General features: G+C 42.8%; 1 protein-coding gene across 2 annotated transcripts in view; it reads right to left on the reverse strand.

Moving 5' to 3' along the window:
- LOC115056553 (prospero homeobox protein 1-like) overlaps positions 1-3,015 on the reverse strand; it is a 29,959-nt gene extending 26,944 nt beyond the window's left edge. The window contains exon 1 of one of the 2 annotated variants that reach the window (XM_029523083.1): positions 2,640-3,015. The gene's annotated coding sequence lies outside the window, so the exon portion shown is untranslated. Of the gene's footprint in view, positions 1-1,773; positions 1,997-2,639 lie in introns of those variants that run through there. The other variant, XM_029523091.1, reaches the window with a different exon arrangement.
- Positions 3,016-6,883: the final 3,868 nt, after the last annotated feature.

Below are 6,883 nucleotides of genomic sequence, written 5' to 3' on the forward strand. Positions count from 1 at the left end.
TAATTTTCCAGTCATAGAAGAATATTAGTAGCTGGATTTCATGTTTTTCATCTTTATTTAAATATATCTTTAAAAAGAGAAAGTCTAAACAGGAGGAAATACATATAAATAGTTTTGAGTTGTGAAATTTCATAGCTGCACAATAAAAAATTGCCCAAAATCAATTCACTGTTTAAAAAAGCTGTTCTATTGCTTTTAGTAAATGACTTGAGATGATCCAAAACATTCTTTTCCAAGACATAATGGAGAAACACTTTCATCTTTAGTCTTTGTTCGTCAGTGTAGACAATAAATCACAGAGCATTCGGTATATGATGCAAAAATCATCACTTAAGAACCGTTGCAAGAATTTCAAACAACACAAACACCTGACAGAAACAGAGAGGGCGGCTACTTCTACCAATCTCACACACTCACACCAAAACCCGAGTTACGACAAGAAACACACTTTAAAATAGTTCAAGGAGATTTTCCCACAGAGGAGTAACACCTGCCTCTCACAACTAAAATAATTTCCTCCGCCTCCCCTGAGGTCTAACCTTGATTTCTGCATCTCTTTAGAAGATGTGAAGAATCAACAGACTCAAATTGTCAGAGGGTTTTCACTTCACTCAAGAAAAAAAAAAAAGATTCTCCTACTTTTTCTGTTAGTTTCCTTTTTTTTTTTTTTTTACTTCACATAATTTGAAAGCACTAGGTACTTTTCGTACATTTCGAAAAAGTGAATTTTGATGTTATTGAACTTAAGATAGTTTATTTTAACGTAAGTGTAATTCTTATAAATGTTATAGTGTCTACTGTATACTCCATATTCAAAGGTTTCTTTGACATGGATGAGTATTTCTTTTCTGTTACCCTGCAGACTTTGATCTCTTGATGCTATGGAAACAGCTTAAACAGTCCAATGAGTTTGAAATCAGTGAATCTGGCCCAGAACTTTCATCGAAATCTGCTTTACATTAACTGAGATACAACCCAGATTTCTTCAGAAGAAGTCTCAGGACAAGTCACTCCTTTCCTTTACGTGTGCCTTCACACACATGGAAACAACGAAAACAGCGTTTCCAATGTTACACGTTTGCATCTGTTTTGCAATTGATTTTCAGGGTCAGGTCTATGGAAATATTTCAACAAATTAAGGCTGCAAGCATGAGAGCAGATCACTTTTCATAGAAACACAGTTGTGCAGGTGTAACGTGACAATCTTCAAGAGACAAAACCTAAAACAGGTCCAAACTGAATCAAGGGCACGAGATGCTTCTGCAACAGCTAAGTAGAGTCGACAAAGCAGACACACTTGTGTCCCTGCAGGGTAGAAGGATGCGTTTGAATGTGATTGAGTTTCAGTGTTGTCGACGAGAGCAGTTACGCAGACACACTAGACACACACTCACATACTGTACAGCCCATGCATGCATACATACACACATTACTCAGTTTGCAAAAACTTTTCATGTATTTTTCAAAAGAAAAACCTTTTGAATGAAGGCTAAGATGAGCTTCTGTGAAAGGTGCATTGAAAGGAGATGTGAGAGTGAGTGTGTGTGGTTTGTGTAACAAAACAGAAACTCCGGTTTCATATAAATTTGAACTGCATGAATTCAACTGAAATTTGAAGTGTCTGTAAATGTCATATATGAAACGGAAACATCTTTCAGGGGAGTTATTTCGTCTTCATAAATACTTCTGTCTGATATTGTAAAACTTAAAACGGGTTCAAAATTGTTTCAAGAAATCAACCTTTTTTTTTGCAGAAAGTCCTAATTTCCACACCTGTTGGCTGACTCTGTGCCGCTGACCTGGGCGTAATGACTGAGTGATCGTTGGTCAGATCAGGTCTAAAATACGTGAGGCTGAGTGCTGAGGGGGTCCCCGTCATCGCTGCTCGGCTGTGCGCTCTGACCAGAGAGCTCCGCCGTCCATCTGGGGCTTTTACGCACGGCTTGTTGCTCTTCAATCGGCTTTAGTCCACGGCAAACACCCCGGTTCCACCGGAGAGGAGGACTGACGCTCTGTACACTTTATCCTTTTATTCAAGTCTGGAAAGTTTCACTGAAGACCAAAGAGCTGAAACACCAGGGGAGACTTTTTAAGGCAGTGTGTGCCACATCAATGAAATTTCACCTTTTAATTTGGAGGCAGTTTTTTTTTTTTTTTTAACTGCAACTCTTCTCTTATCAGAGAAACCTAACGTGAGCAGCAGAAATTTAAAACTCCGGTAAGCGTCACGTAATCCAAAAGCGGCGGCAGGAGCGAGAATCCTTGCGAGTTGTCAAAGTACCAGAAAGTAAAATCACGACAGGAAACCGTGAACAAGCCAAGTTTTACTAAAAAAAAAAAAAAATAAAGGCTTTAGTCCACGTTGCCATGTTCACAGAGCTGAAGACTGACGCGCAGAAAGTGTTTGAGGGAAAATCATTGAAATCGTCTGAGTGGCGGAGATGGAGCGACTCAGTGGAAGTTAACTTAGAACGACCACACAGTGAGTCCGGACAATTCACACACATGCACACACACACACACACACACACACACTCGCTCACACACACACACACACACACACACACACACGCACACACACACACGGACACACACAGTCTACCGGTGATAAACTGTAAGTACAATAAGTTTCTACTTACTTCTCTCTCGAGCGTTCCTCCAAGTCGCTCCGTCGAAGAAAGGGCGAACACAGCAGACAGATCCGCACTCGGCGTGGAGATCAATGCCGTAATTTAGCACTGCAAAGTGGAGACGTATGCACAGCGTGCGTGCGCGGGCGCGAATGTGTGCACGGGCGGGAGCGAGGGGGACAGAGAGAGACTCAGAGAGAGTCTGTGTGTGCGTGAGAGAAAGAGAGAGAGGGAGAGATAAAGAGAGAGAGAGAGAGAGGTTGCTCTTGTGCGCCGCTCTCCTCCCGGGATGGGAAGTGTGTAGTGCCGAGCGCACCCCGGTCCGTCCGGCTCTCTGCTCTGCTCTGCTCTGCTCTGCTCTGCTCTGCTCTGCTCTCGCTGCAAATTGAGCTTTCTCCCTCTGACCGTCGGCAAGACTCTCAACAAGAATCAAGAAGAGACGCACATGAAGGATACGTGAAGACGCTGCGTCACCGGCCCCCGAGTGAGGTAATGCCTCCACCTGACCAATAAGGAAGAGGAGCCGGAGACGGTGGATTTTATTTATAAGGTGCAGCCCGAAAACCGCCAGAGCGGAGAGGGAGGAGAGAGGAGCAGAGGAGGATGCGGAGGGTAAACTGAAAGTCAGCTTCACCAACTTTTCCCGTTAGACGACACTCCGCCGAAAATCCTCGTAGAATAAAAATGACACCTGAAGAGCACCAGCTCTTCCTTTTCCGCCTTAAAGCATGCTTTTTATTTCCTCTTTATTTTATTTTTTTTTTTATTTAACTGGGGAAAATACAGCTCTTTGACAGATCCAAGCATTCCTTTTAGTAACTGTAATATTTAGCCAACAATAAAAATGACTTAGACTTTTAAAACCTCTTTTAGCTGTAATTGATACATTGCTTGCGCGATTTGACGACAGGGAGCAGCGTGTATGGGCGCTCACCTTTGTGATTACTAAGATTTCAATAAACGGGCTTTGATGAAGTTTGTTTCTTTGATTCTCTTTGCGGCTTTCTGCAGCTGAAGTTGCGTGTGCGCAATTGGTTTCGTCTTCGCGAAGCTCCTTGTCAGGCAAAGAAAGTTTCTCAAAACCGTAAAAAAAAAAAAAAAAAAAACGAGAAGCGTCCCTTTCGCTCCTGAAATCACAAATCAGGTCATTTCTGAGGATCGATGTTTTGCTCATGGGCACCTGAGCAGCCGGTCCGTGTCCGTCCCGTGAAGTGCGGGGAGCTGTAAGATAACACACCACAGAGGAATGCGCAAACCCTGAATTCAAGCTGATTCCAGCAGACTGCACTCCGAGGCCTTTTGGGAAACGGCTTCCTCAAACACAGCCGAACACATTTACACACACTTACATTTCCCGCACAAAATATCTGCTTGAATTGCCAGATATTTTTCTGCCAAACACTCAGGTCGAGTTTTTCTAGGTGGAATTAAATTCGGAAGATTTTGGGGGCCGTAGCTCTGCGGAGCTGCTCCGACATTCCGACAGTGTCAGGGGCTTGTTGGCGACCGATTCCCCGCTTCCGCAAGTCGAAAAAAGACAGATTTATTTGACAACATCGTTTCTGTAGGACGGATCATTTTTGGAGATCCACAGGCCATCTGTAAATGAATAAAAGCGAAATCACACACGTGAAATGTACAATATCGTGAACAAGTCAACCACAGAGGGAAATGTCCTGACAGCGAGCTCTAAATCAGGAGAAAATCTACAAATGATCATTTAAATGCTGGAAACTGTGTGTGTGTCCGATCACTGCTCAAGTTATTCCTGGAAATACAAACAAAAACAAACACACACACAAAAAAGGAAAATCTGCAAAAGTTCAACCATATCATTTCAATATTTTTGCTTATATTTGGAGAAGGGCAATTTAAAACACTTCTGGTTTGGAGTCGAGTGAATAAAGAGATATTTTCAGTGTATGTTTATCTAAAGATGTGTGAATGTGGTTGTTGTGTGTGTGTGTGTGTGTGTGTTTGGGGAACACCATATAAAAACACCTATTTTCTACTATAAATAAAGCGCATCTGTGATTCAAAGTTGTGAAGATGAAACAATTTTGCTGAGCGTTGCGCTCATCTTGGTTTAAGGCCAGCCATTTAAAAATAATACGGATTCCCATTTTTCCTCCGCAGTCTCGGCGCTGTAACCAACTCAGGCTCTTCGACCAATTACGCACGACGATAATCGGCATTTGCACAGATTTGCGCGCTTATTTAAAGTACTCTGCGGCAGTGTTGTGTGGTTTTAATTTGTTGGAGGAAGACTAATATTAAAGCCAAAAAATGTCCAGTAAGTATGCCCCCCCCCCCCCCCCCCCCCACTCACCCCCCAACCCCGAGGAGCTAGAGGTGTGTTTCGTGCCGCACAGGTTGTCCCTTCATGCAGAGACAAACAGGCCCCGTTTGTTTAATGATCTCTTGCCAATTATTCGGCGCAGACACGAACTGAACTTCGTGTCCCCCCACCCCCCCGGTTTTTCCCAATTATCAACAAGCTGGAAAGGCTGTGACCCATTTGAGCCTGGGGGGTGAGTGAGTGTGTGTATGTGTGTGTGTGGAGGGGAGTGATGCCGTTTTACAGTTCGGCAACTTTTTAACATGAACTTCCCTCCTCTTCGCGGACGCGCACGAAACCGCTCATCTGCAGCGGAGCCACAGCTGGAGGAGAAAATGCGCCCGTTTAGAGGAAAACAATAAAAGTCCGGATTCCGTGAAAGGGGAGAAGTAAATGATACGTTTGGGGCGATCCCGATTTTCTGAGACTCAGGCAAAAATAGGAAGCATGTGTGGATTACTTGGATGTCGGGAAGAATCCTCTGCTGTCATTAAAGAGGAAGGGGCAGCGTTTACTTTCCCTTATTAGGTAGTTCTGCTCCTGAAAATGGTAGAAATGAGGCAGTGTGGAAAAAGGAAATAAAGACAATTTACAGGCAAAAACTAAAAGGACCTGGAGGGCAGATGGTAATTTTATCACAATAGAAGAAGCACAAGATGATGGGCTTTTTTTTTTTCAGGAGCAGTGCTACATAACAGCCACATAAAAAGAGAAAACAAATTGTATGTGGTTTCACTAGAAACTATATTGGATGTGTACTGAAAGTTGTAGTGTAGAAAATGAATGTATTAATGTTTAACTAGCTGAGCTCCCTGTGTTTACTTGCCTGATGTGGCGATGACCCCCAACAGTGTTACTGTGTGAGGGAGAGAGTGTGGTATTCAATGGATTACGCACACACACACACACACTCACACACACTCACAGGCAGTGTGAGCTGAGTGAGAAGACTGTGGGTTTGTGAGTGTGTTTCAGCCACGGTCAGTCACCCCTGAACTGTGCCTGCAGTTTATCTGCTGCAGCTGAACGCGGACATCCCAGAGTGACCCGCCAACCCCAGAACCAACATTGAGTTTTTTGTTTTTTTTTGTTCTTCTTTTTTAAATCAACCAGCCACTGCTAATATTATAGCTTTAATTAAAGAGCCAAGATGACAGTCGAAATAAAATGGAAGTCATGGTCAAAAAGAATAATACACTTTGATCAAGAAGAGGAAGCAAAAGGCTGAGGTAGCTTTGAAATGGAGACCAGTAATCCTCGTTATCTTTTTTAGCTTTCTTTTTCAACCAATAACTGAATAATACCCTCACTCTGAGTGACGACAGCAACATTTTTCCAAAGGTGGAGGAAGTCTGGCTGTAGTTGAACTAAAAACAGCAAGTGGAAATCCCAGTGACATCAAAATGTATTTCTTTTAAATGTAATGTAACAGGAAAAAGAATGAGCTATTGAGATCTAAAGGGCAAATTAATGGAGGAAAAAACAAACTTTTTATGTCAACAGAAAAATGCTTTCACTGGATTTCAGGGAGCGTTTTTGTGGGAGTTGTTCATGATGCTCTTTAGGGACTTCTGTCGTGGCTTTAGCTAATTACTACTTCTTCATCCATCAAAAGTTCTCATTGCAAGAGGCTGGTGTCACAAAATGACTTCATACATATGGGCAGGCATGTACGCGCACACACACACACACACACACACACACACACACTCAGATATGGGTTTTTTGCAAGACCAGATGAAATCTCTGTGGATCATCATGATTGTGGAAAAAAAGAGACGAAAAGAAAATAATGAAAACAGAAAGGCAGACAGAGAGAATAATGGCAGGCCTGCCACTGATGGAGGTCTAGAGGTAAAGATAGATGGATGCTGTGGATTCTCTTTCTGTCTTTTCTCCATCTCTTCCTCTTACT

Source organism: Echeneis naucrates, chromosome 2 (assembly GCF_900963305.1).
Source record: "Echeneis naucrates chromosome 2, fEcheNa1.1, whole genome shotgun sequence".
NCBI lineage: Eukaryota > Metazoa > Chordata > Actinopteri > Carangiformes > Echeneidae > Echeneis > Echeneis naucrates.